Raw genomic sequence first — 13795 nt, 5'->3', positions numbered from 1 at the left:
TTCGAGCTCAAACAGATTTAATACAAGTTCTCAAGTGGAAGGATTGGAGGAGTAGAGTCCGGGGGAAGCCATCAGAACCCCCATAACCATGGAATGCAGCCACCGCCATATTCATGCCTTCCAGAGCCTTCTTGGGCACTCACAAGCTAAAGGAAGACAGGGTGCTCCTCTTTCTGGCCTTCCCATCCTATATGAGTGCTTTTCATTATCAGAACCTAAAGTGCACCCTGAATTCTAGACGCAAGGGCGACTGGGAAATAGTTTTTACACTCCAGGCCCTGTGATACAAGGTGGTAGAGAAACCCAGGAATGCTGAGCATATAGATAGTAACTAGCAATCCTACAGGGCTTCTACAACCAATCACTTAATGGTCTGTCCAAGAATAAGGTGCCCCGAACCCATACTCTCCTGAGTCCCCCTCCAAGATGGAAAGTCCCCCAACTAACCACTGGGAGTTGGCATTGTTGCTGGAGTCACCGTCCTACATATTGGATCCCCTGGCAGCCTTGAGTGTTGGGGGATTGGCCTGGGGCAGGGTTCCTGGGATTAAGTTGGCATTAGGGCCCAAAACTCAGGAGTGTTTTCATTTTGCCCTGCAGGTCACCTTCCTACTCCTGAACCCTTCTCAGAATTGTTTTTAAGATTTTATTTATTCATGAGAGACACAGAGAGAGAGAGAGGCAGAGACACAGGCAGAGGGAGAAGCAAGCTCCATGCAGGAAGCCTGACGTGGGACTCGATCCCTGGTCTCCAGGATCAGGCCCTGGGCTGAGGCAGGCACTAAACCACTGAGCCACCTGGGCTGCTGCCTTCTCAGAATTTTATGGAGAAATCATTCTCAAGGTTTGGTCCTGGGTCAGCAGCAACAGCATCACTTAGGAACTTGGTAGGAAGGCAAATTCTCAAGCCCCACCCAGACCTGGTGAATCAAAACAATCAGTGGTTTAACAAGAGCCCCCCCGGTGACTCTGATGCATGCTAAAGTCTGAGAACAACTGCTATAGGGAATTATTAGACTTTTCTGGAACAAGAGAAAATGGACAATGCCCACTGGATTACTAGAGGCAAAAACAGCATACACCTCAGCACAGAGCTCTAAGTCAAGCTAAATGGAGCCTGTGGTAGGTCCATCTCCGAAGTCCAATTCAACATCTCCTTTCCCTCTGGCTCACCAGGGGAGGCAGGAACCCAAAGCCATGATCAGCATGTTTCCAAGTAAAGAAGGCCACACCCAAGCTGGGTCTTGGCTCAGCTACCTAGTATTTGGAGTAGGAAAGGGATGTCAACTCTTAGGTGTCCCCCTTTAGGGCAGACTGTACCCAGCAGGCCCACTTACCAGGAAATAGGAGAGAGCCAAAGGGAGCCATTGCCTTTATTCCTTTTTTTTAAAAATTTTTTTAAATTTTTATTTATTTATGATAGTCACAGAGAAAGAAAGAGAGAGAGGCAGAGACATAGGCAGAGGGAGAAGCAGGCTCCATGCACCGGGAGCCCGATGTGGGATTCGATCCCAGGTCTCCAGGATCGCGTCCTGGGCCAAAGGCAGGCACCAAACTGCTGCGCCACCCAGGGACCCCGAGCCATTGCCTTTAAACACAAAATGACCTGGCTTCTAGTAAATATGGTGTAATGAGTGCCCTAAAACAGTAACAGGAGTACCTGCTCCTCTTCGCCACAGAGACTGGAAAGAAGTGGAGGAACAAAAGCATTCCTTACCCCCCAGCATCCATCACTGAGCTCCTAACCTGCTTCTCATGGGTCAACACTACCCCACCTGGTACTGTTAAGATAGTGAGTCCCCAAGCAGAAGTGTGTGACTCCAGCCAGCCCTCCTCCCACAGCCAGTTTGAATAAGCAGTACTACGCTTTGCTCTTTGCTCCAGGGCCCCTATGGTAATCTTCCAACTGCCACTCATCCTCTCTTAAAGCCTTGGCTCCTCCTCCGTTCTTTCTTGCCAGTTTTCTCACTGTGGCCCTAAGCCTGACATGATCTCTTATCCAGTGTAACCTTCATAATCAAGAAAGAACCTACCATGCTGAGGTTTTAAAATTGAATACCTTGGGGTGGTTGGCTGGCTCAGTCAAGTAGAGTATGTGACTCTTGATCTCGGGGTTGTGAGTTCCACCCCACTTTGAGCTTAGAGATTATTTTAAAAATAAAATAAAATTTTAAATTAGAAACCACAACCTTCAAACTCCTTTTAAAATGTAAACTATGATAAGAAATACATTTTACATTGTGACCCAGGTCATAGGCACGAAATGGGAGGAAAAAAATGATTTGTGAAAGGATATTTATTCTTACATCTTTCTGATATTTTTAATTCTTTTCTATTTCGTTAAAAGAAAAAAAAATACTGCTCAAATCCCACAGTGTCGATTTCATGAGTTCCTAATGGTTGGCAACCTGCAGTATGAAAAACACTGCTCCGGAGTGCACACTGTAATAAACACACCACCAGCACCATATAAAAAGCAGCATTAATAGCACACTGTCATCATTACTAATGTTGCTGAGTGCTCTATGTGTTTGTATGTATGTTACTGTCATTTCAATTAAAATCTTAAAATTGCTATAGGCCATAATACCAACTCTACTCTTAAGTGTTCCAGTGAATTAAAAAAAAAACAAAAAAACCTTACTTTTATTGAATTCATCTTAACTTCAAATTTGGTGATGATTTGCAACAGCAGCACATGTGTATGGCTCCATTTTCGTTACCAGACAGTAGTTATTTTGTAAGTTTCAACAAACATTTTTATTCAGGGATGTTTGGTTTAGATCACGTAAATCGATATGCTCATATAATGGAGTTTCTCCCTTCTTCCTGTTAAGTAACAGTAGTTCAAAGACTGGAAACATTTCAAGGATAAAAAATGGGGTTTGAAAACTGAACCATGCGCCTTCCATAATAGATTCAGACTCTCAGCTGTCCTAGGACGGAACCTCAAAGCCCTCCTCTTGCAGCTGGGAGGATTTCTACCCGATTTTCGTTTTGTTTTGTTTTGTTTTTGTTTTTGTTTTTAAAATGAACATGCACCTATTCTGTTCCTTAGAGGCAGGTAGGCCACCACACACGACACCCAGAGACGGGATCCTGCACCCACAGCCCCGCGCACCAGAGCGCCCCACGCGTCATCTGCTGCACAGACAGATGCAGCTGCCGGCAGATTGGAACCGGCCTTAACCTTTCCTCGCTCTCCTTCCCCAAATCAAAACCCACCGTAAACACCGCGAAGAGCCAGGAAACCTCATGGCTTTAATGATTTCCGTTCCCCAAGCTCCATGTGGCACACAGGACACCCCATTTCCCTTTGGGCTTGCCGGGATCGTGCGAGGGGCGCGGAAGAAGAGCAAAGCACGTGTCCCTCCCCGCAGACGCGAGAGCGCAGAGCGGAGGGGAGGGCGCGGGGCCGAGGGCGCGGGGCCGAGGGCGCGGGGCGCGGGGCGCAGCTCCCCCCTGAGGCTGAGCTCGCGCTCCCCCTCTCCTCCCGACCCCGCCGCGGGCGGGAAGGCCCCCCAGCTCCAGCAGGGGCTGGGAGTTGGCGCCACCTGGCTTGTTAAAGAAGAACGGGACCCGGAGGTGGACGCAGTGGAAGAAGCCCCCGCGCGCTCCTCTCCAGCGCGGCCTCGGGCGGCGCCTAGAGAGCCCCGCTGCGCCTTCCACTTCAAAGCCCCCAGGGCGCCCGGGCAGCTGGCAACTGCGCGGGACGGAAGGAGAAGCAATTACCCTGCCGGGAATTGAAAAAATCGGGAACTGATGTGAGAATAGCGGATTCCACATTTAGGGCAGGTCCAATGTGCAGAGATAACTGGCAACTGAGAGCATCGTCGTACATAAGCACTGGACGGTTTACACACTGGTCAGCTCTGGCTCGGTCGTATCATCACTTATTCTGCGCAAACTTCTACACCAACTCGTGGAAAAAGAAAGAAGACAGGAGAAACGGCATCCTAGGGTTCTGACCTCCACTCTGTTGCAACACTGGAAAGCAAGCATGCTATTTAATGAATCATCTGTGCCTCCGTTTGTTCACGTGCAGAATGAGGAAAACAATACCATCAATGACTGCTCGGAGTGACCCACGTAAAAATAAAGTGAAAACCTAGCGGGAAAGTGCTTCAGTGTTACCGTTTTAGTAGGAAGGTACAGAATAGTCATAGTAAAAAGAGGAAGGGGCTATAATTACCCATTTGGTGTTCTATAAATTTGCACTGTTTGTAGTTGTGTGTTTGGATATAATGAATCCACAGAATGGCTGCTAATTGGGGGGTTCATGATATCCAAACACATAAATAGGGAAGGTATGTTTGGAAATTGCTTTTCCATGTAACCACACAAGTGCACAAACGCAGAAATGTAGATCCGTACAGTAGGTACGCATTAAGTGCCTGTATGAAAATGTATACATGCATGGGAAATGTAGGTCAGTCCTTATTATAACAATGACCTTCGTACGGTGCTAACACACTTTTTACAGAAGACTTGCATTCATTTTTCATTTACTTCTCACAATATTAGGGGTATTGTTAGTTCTCATCTTAACAAATGAGAAACAGAGGCGCAGAAAAATAACTTTCCCCAAATTTTGATGATACAAATCTATAGAACCAGTCATTTGTTCTAATTTGGGGTCATTCTCATATTCAGCAAACATGTGATAAACACCTACTGTGTGCCAGGCATGAAAGCCTTGTGGCCACAAAGATCGAAGATTTACTCACACTGCCCTCAAGGAACTCACACCTAGTAGAGAAGAACAAGAAATTGCAATCCTATAAAACTCTGTAAAACTGGGATCCCTGGGTGGCGCAGCGGTTTGGCACCTGCCTTTGGCCCAGGGCGCGATCCTGGAGACCCGGGATCGAATCCCATGTCAGGCTCCCGGTGCATGGAGCCTGCTTCTCCCACTGCCTGTGTCTCTGCCTCTCTCTCTCTCTCTCTCTGTGACTATCATAAATAATAAATAAAAAAATTAAAAAAAAAAAACTCTGTAAAACTCAGGATAAAAACTCTGTAATCAGCCTGGGGCTTGGTGAAGGCTTCCAAGAAGCAAACACCCAGGCTGAATCTTGAAGGACAAGCATCAGGAATCTGATGAAGGAGAGAGTGGTGTATGCTGGGCAGAAAGACAACACGTGCAAAGACATGAAGGCAAAAAAGGAAATAAGAAAGAAAAAAAAAGAAAACCTCAGTGCCAGCACTTAGCAGGTATGAAGGGAAAGTGGTGAGAAAGGAGACTCTAAAGAGCATTGTACATTCAGCATTTGGGTTTTTCTGATGTCTATGGGGAATGCACAAAAGATTTAAAGCAGGGCAATGACATGATCAAATTGCAATACATAAAGATCCCTCCAGCTGCTGTGAGGACAGACTGGCAGTAGGAAAAATGATGGAATGATACAGGCAAAATTCAGTATCTGTCATTACTAAGGCAGGAGGTTGTGGGTTCACTTATTTGAAATATTTAGGAGGACTTGGTGACAGTTACCAGGTAGCTGGCCTGAGCTCCTGATTAGTGGTGGTGTCGCTCATAGAGACTAGGAGAACAGTCTAGGAAATTCAGTCTGTTTTGAACATAGGGGGCCTCACAAGTCTAAGTTCATCTATATGTAAATAACCTGCAGGAGGTGGTTGGATATTCAGATCTAGGGTTTCAAGAAAAGGTCTGAATTGTTGACAATTATGTCATTGGCATCAAATGAAATCACAGAATGGTTCAAAATACTAACTGCTAACATGCATTGAATACTTGCTATGTGTTGGGCACTGTGGAAAGCACTTTTAGTAGATTTTCTCATATAATCCCCATAAGGACCTCAGGAAGTTAAGTATTATGATTATATATTGCCCAGAGAGAGATTTTCATATAAGAAAAGGCCCAAAACAGAATCCTGAGGATGATGTTTAAGAGAAGTGGCAGGAGACCTCTTTCTACTATATTGCACAGCTATAGCCACAAAGAACAATTTACATATCATCTGGATTTAAACACAAGGGGTGACATGTCTACCTTCAGTTGGCTGAATTTTCAGCTCCATCCTTTCTCTGCATGCCTAGGGCATGGAGAGCAGATGTTTGGGCTGGGCAGCCCATTCTCACAGGCCTAGGTCCCTGCTGAAGGAGATTCTCTCAAACCTGGTGCTTTGTGAGATTCTTTTAGCCCCCACGTCATCAAGGTTCCCAGTAGGAAGGTGACAGAGGAAAAGACAGTCTCAGTGAAGAGAAACTGCCGGTCCCACTCCATATCGAGGGAAAACATATCACAACTGTTCCTTGATACACACTGGATGCCAACCAGGCTGCATCAGGCTAGTCAAGGTCAACCAGGGCCAGGCAGGCAGAAGGGAAAAAGTGCCCTAGACTTAAATTTTCAACACGGCAGACAGTTCCCCAAGTAATTTTCTCACATCAAGAAAGTTCTTCCCCAAAGCAAGCAAGAACAACTTTATTGTCTTATTCTTAATGGTGGATAATTTGCTAGCTTCTCCACTTACCCCCAACATTGATAATTTGGGAGTTTGTTGTGTGAGGGGAAAGGATCAGTTGAATATAATTGTGAACATTAGCTTTATTAATTTTATCTCATTATTAAATTTGACTAGAGTTTATGTTGGATTTGAGACTCCAAAAACAAATTAAGACTAGCTGCTATACTCCTCATTAGAGGAACCATAACTCTTGTCACAGTGCACCTTGAGGGCTCAAAGTCTAAGGCAACAGGGAGGATATGTTTTAAGAAGCACCACCCAAGTAAAATGGTACTGACTTCCATTTCTGCTTTAAATTCACCCTCCTGAACCCAAGACAATTATATTCTGCCTAGGTTATTCCTGGCTTGAATGAGAAAATGGAGCAAGGAATGTGGATGAATGGGTAGTAGAAGTAAGTATCCTAAAGAATTGATCTGTGCTGGGAGAGGAGGGGCAGTGATGCTAGCTAGCTCAGTCAGTGGAGCATTCAACTCTTTTTTTATTTTTAAGATTTTATTTATCTATTCGAGAGAGTGGTCAAGAGTGAGAAAGAACACAAGCAAGGGGAGGAGCAGAGGAAAAGGGATAAGCAGGAAGCCATACTGGGACTCCAGGGCTCCCAGTATGCAGGGCTCCATACTGGGACTCCAGGACCATGACCTGAGCCCAACACATGTTTAACAAGACTGAGCCACCCAGATGCCTAAGGGCATGCAACTTTTGATCTTAGGGTTGTGAGTTCAAGCCCTATATTGGTGTAGAGATTGTTTAAAAGTAAAAAAAAAAACAAAACTTTACGATTTTTTTTTTAAAACCTTATTGATCTATGCTCATCTAACCCATCACAGAGGCTGGTGGATGCCCATATTTGCAGTAACTCTCTTCAGGGAGTAGGAACTGTCTTCCTGAGCAGGGCTCTCCAGCTGTGCAGTGTAGGCATGGGGAAATCAGCTCTCTGGGCTCCAAATGCCCCTGCTCTTCTGGGGCAGGAGCAGCTAGAAACCCTTTTGCAAGTTTAATATTGACTCAATACTAATACAAGAAGCAGCAGGGTTCTAGTGTTGACTCTTGTTTTTCCATCTATATGGGTAAGGGGATCACTGTATGTTGATACATCAGAGAACAGAAGAACAGAAATTGGATTTATGGGGATCCCTGGGTGGCGCAGCGGTTTAGCACCTGCATTTGGCCCAGGGCTTGATCCTGGAGACCCGGGATGGAATCCCACGTCGCGCTCCCGGTGCATGGAGCCTGCTTCTCCCTCTGCCTGTGTCTCTGCCTCTCTCTCTCTCTCTGACTATCATAAATAAATAAAAAAATAAAAGAAAAGAAAAGAAAAAGAAATTGGATTTATGAACAGATCACATAGATTACAAATTAAAATATATTATTATCTATGCATAATACATACACATACACATGTTTGTATATATATATACATATATGTATATATATGAGAGAGAGAAAGAGAAATAGATGCAGCAAAATTGGTCAAGATATGCAACAGGCTGATGGCAAAGCCAGGTCTAAAGCCCAGGTTTTCAAACTACTTGTCAGGTAATTTGCCCACTGGTCTCTGTGTATAAGTCATGTAAGGCCTCCGAACACTGGAAGATGTGATAAAGATTCATATTTAATCAGCTCCATGTGTGATATATTTCCTTCCCCCACCATCATTAATATTGCATTAGAAAAAGCTGCAAGTTCTGGCAACAGCATGCTTCTTCTTTTAAATGGGAGCCCCAAGAATTTACCCCTGCTTTTAATACTAACCCTACATGTAAATTTACTGAAGGAGAATATCATTTTTCAGAGGTGATGATAGGAATCCATTTAATGGGAGAAGCTAAAAGAGAGGAAATTATCCAGCTTGTCCTTCCCTTGAGGATAATGTGAGGTAGTGAGCCCTGTGGGTACTAGGCCTGGGAAAGAGGGCCCTTCCCCAGCTCCATCCCAGCTGTGTGCCCTGAACACCTTTCTGGGTCTCTGTTCATCTTCAGAGAAATTCAGAAGTTGGAACTAGATCACGTTAATGACTCCTGACATTCTGAGATTTCTTCTTGAGAAATTCCTGAAGGAAAGTGCCTGAACTTTTAGCCAACTTTCCCCTGCCTCTCTCTCTGCTAAATATTTGAAAAACTGAGCCGGTGGTCTACACAATAATAGTAAATAATAACAATAATAGCACTTAATGAAGAAGAGGAACTGTGCAACTAACTCTTGTTTGGAGCAAAGTAAAAAGGTGGTTTGCCAGCTATTGCCTTTACTGCCTTCATTCAATATTCATTCAATAAACATTTACGTGCCCCCCATTCTGAGCAATATACTAAGGCCTGGGGATTCAGCCAGTGTAACTTGACCGCATTAAGGAAGCACTAACAGGAAAACGTGCTTTTGCTGATAGAATGCTAAAAGCGACCTGCAGCCTCGGCATCTGATGATGCCTGGACTGTGCCCTGGGCAGGCTCTGGGTCCTGGGGAGTCCGGGCCTCCCCAGCCTGGCTCTGCAGCCCATCTCCCAGGTTCCCAACCCGGGCTGGAGGCAGTTCCTGAAAGGCCTCATCGATAGCCTCCAAACAGCCACGAACCGGCCTCCAGTGAACCCCGCACGTCCTAGGGTAACTCGAGCCTGGGCTCCCTCCCATTTGGGGAGAAAAAAAGAGAGAGAGAGAGAGAGAGAGGGAGAGAGAGAGAGAGAGAGATTGGGGAGGGGGGGAGGAGTGTGATCGAAAAAGGAAAGGAGAAAAATACTGAGAAACATGTTTTGGCAGGCGAGGCCTTCCGAGACGACCATATGTGCTCCATATTGAGCAGCCCCTAGGTCTTTGATGTTTTTTCTGAAAGTAAAGACATTATTCTTTCTCAAACTGTGCCTAAGTACTACAGACATTAAAACAATGAGGCCAGGGGCACCTGGGTGGCTCAGTGGTTGAGCCTCTGCCTTCGGCTCGGCTCCGGGCGTGATCCCCCGGGGCTGGGATCGAGTCCCACGTCGGGCTCCCCGCACCGAGCCTGCTTCTCCCGCTGCCTGTGTCTGCCTCTCCCTCTGTCTCTCATGAATGAATACGTAAAATCTTTTAAAAATAAATAAATAAAAGTATGTGGCCAGAAGGAGCGGACTACTGGGTCCTTCACCCCAGTGCTCACCGCCCCCTCCAGGCCCGGGTGTCCCTGGGTCAGGCCTCGGGCCGTCCGCCCCCCCCCCCCAACACCTTGGCGCCAGGTTGGGGTTGGGCAGTGAGCACTTTCCCGGAAGCCCTGCGCGTACTCCCCAGGTGTTCCCAGCGCCACGGCACGGAGCCCTGGTGGGATCTGAAGCATCCACACGGGGGGATCCCTGGGTGGCTCAGCGGTTTAGCGCCGCCTTCCGCCCGGGCCGTGATCCTGGAGACCCGGGTCGAGTCCCGCATCCAGCTCCCCGCATGGAGCCTGCTTCTCCCTCTGCCTGTGTCTCTCATGAATAAAAAAGTAAAATTAAAAAAAAAATGAAGCATCCACACGACGACGGCGGGTCACGGGGAGAGGCCCACGCGGCGGGAAATCCAACCGGAGCGGCGGGCACTTGATTACGTGCGAACACGACTGAAGGTCCCTAATACACGTACAGCCTGGTCCCTGGGGAGTTTGCTAGTCACTGACGCGCCGACTGTAAAGTCCTCCTCCGTGCCTCCCCTCACCCACGGCCAGTCACAACGGCGACCTTACACGAGGGGCCTAAACCCACTCGTGGCTCCCCGGGGAACAGGGAGCCCGGGCCGCCGCCGCCGCCGCCAGCGAGAGAGCCCCGGGCGGGAGGTGCCCCCCGTGGGGCGGGAGGGCGGCGCGAACCCGGGACCCGCTCTCGCGCGACGCGTGGCTTCGCAGCCCGGCACCTCAAGGAGGGGCGGGGAGGGCCGCGCGCGCGGGAGCGGCGTCCGCGCACCGCTGCTTCCGGGTCTCGGTAAGCGCTTCCGGGGTGCGAGCCACGCGGCTGCTCTCCACGCCGCCGATGGGTGATGACCGGCCGCTGAGGGGAGAGTGAGCGCCGGAAGAGAAGAGCGACGACGGCGGCGGGTCACAGCCCCGGGGTGGGGGCCCCAGGGCCCCCTGAGGGGTCGGAGTCCAGCCCCAGTGCCCGAGCACATCCACATCTGCGCTCCGCCGACCAGAGAAAGGGATTCCAGAAGCGGGGCCCAGAGCGCGCGCCTCAGCATCCCCGGCCCACCCGTGGCCGCTGGGGCTCCGCGTGCCTGAGGAATGGCCTCTCTGTGTCCTGGTCATCTGGATTGAGTCTGACTCCGTCGGGTGGGCTCAGCTCACCTTGACCCTCGAGGGTGAGGAAAAGAGCCCTGGACGCAGAGGCCACTGATGCCACGTCTGCAAATGGGTCAGCTGGAGGGGGCTCCCTCGATATCCCGGAGGAGCCGGCTTGTGTTGGGGCGCCCGGCCGAGAAGTGGGAGCACATCCTTGAGGTAATCTCGTATGTGAGCCTGAGACTAATTGACAAGCCACAGGAAGCACACGCGCCCGCGCCTTTACTTACACTTGCTCTCAAATAATTGCCCCCTTTTCTTCGAAGCATACGTTTCGTCAACCAGGATCTACTGTCTCAGCTCCTACTGTGAGCTCAATATCTTTTTTTTTTTTTTTTTTAAGATTTTACTTATTTATTCATGAGAGACACAGGCAGAGGGAGAAGCAGGTTCCTCACACGGAGCTCCGTGGGCGACTCGATCCCCGGACTGGGATCACACCCTGAGCCGAAGGCAGATGCTCAACTGCTGAGCCACCCAGGCGCCCCTGTGCTCAATATCCTTACTAGACCCTTCAGGGGTTCCAAGGCCCAAGATTCTGGCTCATGAGCCTGACTCAGGACTGGGAATTAGTGGAATAAAAGGAGGTTGCCCATTAAAGCTACTTCTGCTGCTGCACTTTATTTTCTGGAATGAATCAAAGGCACCGGAGAAGAATATAATAATGTATGCTTGGACTTCAGGCAAGGCTTCCTTTTTCTGACCCTTGCTCAACCTGGCTTTCCCCCCCTCAAGAGATTTGGAATTCCCTTTAAGGAGGGTGGGTGGAGAAACTGCCAGCCCAGGTAAGTATGGGAGCCACATGGTCTCCTGAATGGAAAAAAGGAAATCATCTCCAAATGCAGCCAGGCAGGTGGGGGTAGATCCAATCTGAAAGGGAAGGGGAAATCTGAATAACCCCCAAGGCAGCAGAATGAGTACCCAATGGTGAGGTGTGAGAAACAGTCACCATTTGGAGCACTGGAGTCAGAAGAGTTTTGGCAGCTGTTAGATAACTTCCTGATCTACAATAAAGTTTGTATGACTGAGAGGATGTTTTCTGCAATTCCGTTGCCTGGCTACCTTCCTCTTTCTCTCTCCAAATCTGCAAGTTTAAGAGATATTTTTTGGGTCCCAATTGAATGGTGGTGCTGGCTGACAGCAACTGGGTTGGACAGGTGCCACCCAGCTGTCAACTGCAGGGTGACATCGACGCCCCCCTTTTTGAATGAGAAATCCAGGTGCCCCTCCCCACTACCAGCCACCAATCTGTTTGTTCCAGACCCCACCCAGATGGTGCAAACTAAACAGCATTTTTTCTATGTAAAGTCCCAAGCACCTTACTGGGCCCCAGGGTCCTCAGGCCAAAACAGCCAAGTTTCTTCAAGGCCATCTTCCATAATTAGTGCCTGGCTCCTATGGAAATATAAGGAAAAAAAAAAAAAGGAAAGGAAGCCCACAAGTTCTTCAAGACTCCCTGGGAGGCACTGAGTATTGAGAAAGGCCCAGACACACTAACCTTGAACCTTCCTAAGCCTGGGCAAAAGGCTGGGAGGAGGGGTGGTGGGGCCCACAAGAGGTTTTTCATAGCTCAAATCCCTGGGTACATCCTAGCAAAGGATCCTGCATGGCCAGCTAGTCCTCAAATTGTTCCCACTCCTGGAACTCCTAGTCAGGCACATGTGGACTGGCCGCCAGGTAGGTGCATAGGAGGCTGTGCTCCCTGGCATCACGGGTCCGAATTTTTGCATGAGTTGTGGCCTGCTTTGAGGGACCATCCTTGGGGTCAGTGGAATATGGGCTTCCCAGAAGTGCAGCTTGGAGGGTAACAACTAACCGAAATAGTAAGAATGCAAAAATCAAACCTTGCCACGGGGGGTCAGAGGAGAACATAAAAAGGGGCAAGTTGGAGAATGCACTGGTGAGATGCAAAGGGAAGGATTTGGAATTTGCAGAGTTGGTAGTAGCTATGGGGGAGGGAGATGATCAGCCTAGCAAGCCATAGCCTAGCAAGCCATACCTCCCGGTGGGAGAGGAAGCTGGACGTTTTGTTACATTTCTGGAGTTTCTATAAAGAAAAGGAGTCTTTTCCCCCCAAAGATGACTAAACAAATGCACAATGATGAGGATCATCAGGGCTAGGAACAGCACTTTCCAAATCTTTATTGGGCAAATGTCCCGGTTTTGCAAAGGCAGAAACAAACTTGGTGAGGCCAAGGTGCTAGCTTGAGATCACAAAACCAGTAAAGCCAGAAGCCAGGACCCAACCCTGGTGTACCTGGCCATGAAATGCACTAAGCACTTGCCTCTGACAGGGAGGTCAAGCGGGATCTTGGAGACCTAATTCTCCAAGAGTCCCTGATCTGACCAAACTCCTGATGGATTCTGGGGCCAGGGTTGGTCATTCCTAGCAAATGAGAGACTTACCTTAAACCTGTTGCTGGGGAGGAAGTAGGGGTAGTAAGTCTTCTTAAGTACTCCAGGAGTGCCTCCCATTTTCTGCCAACCAGAAGTGCAAATATTCTAGTTTTTTTCCTATAACCCTTCCAGCACTATACAACTACACACTCTGGAGCTCAGAGCCCACCCGCATGCACCTCTTTGCCTGGCATGGAGTGGATGCTGAAGCAGCAGCTATGGACTTGGTCACTGGTGCAATCCCCTGCTTGCAGCCAGCGTGCAGAATCCGAGCTGCCCTAGTTTCTTCATTTGGATCCATTTCTTTTTGGTCTTGGCTTAAAATCAGTCTGATCATTAATAACTGTAAGTAGAGCACTCTGGCTTAAGTCACTGGGATGGACTGGAGCCCTGAGGCTCCCCTGGGGTGGTGGATGCTGGTGTCCCTCCATATGGATGGGGGAAGACCTCCGCCTGACTTAAGCCACACCTGCCAGGGCTTTTCTTACCTCATTCCTCCCTGCTACCTCCAGCTGTCCCTACCCACTGCCGTTGGGTAGAGCCCTGCCTGAGACCAAACCCACGTGAATGTGCCCTTCCCAGGCAATCCCCCCACCCCCAGAGATACTGAACAAGGGAATTGGGTTTGA

General features: G+C 48.6%; 1 protein-coding gene and 1 long non-coding RNA gene across 2 annotated transcripts in view; one reads left to right on the top strand and one right to left on the bottom strand.

The window, feature by feature from the left end:
• The window catches only part of SAP30 (Sin3A associated protein 30), a 137828-nt gene extending 134529 nt beyond the window's left edge, over window positions 1–3299 (top strand). Inside the window, exon 8 of the transcript XR_005989421.1 lies at window positions 3059–3299. The gene's annotated coding sequence lies outside the window, so the exon portion shown is untranslated. The remainder of the gene's footprint in view (window positions 1–3058) is intronic.
• LOC121497166 overlaps window positions 1–13795 on the bottom strand; it is a 49354-nt gene that overhangs the window by 19463 nt on the left and 16096 nt on the right. The window lies entirely within an intron of this gene.

Source organism: Vulpes lagopus, chromosome 8 (assembly GCF_018345385.1).
Source record: "Vulpes lagopus strain Blue_001 chromosome 8, ASM1834538v1, whole genome shotgun sequence".
NCBI classification, from domain to species: Eukaryota; Metazoa; Chordata; class Mammalia; order Carnivora; family Canidae; genus Vulpes; species Vulpes lagopus.
This window is presented reverse-complemented; position numbering and strand designations above follow the sequence as displayed.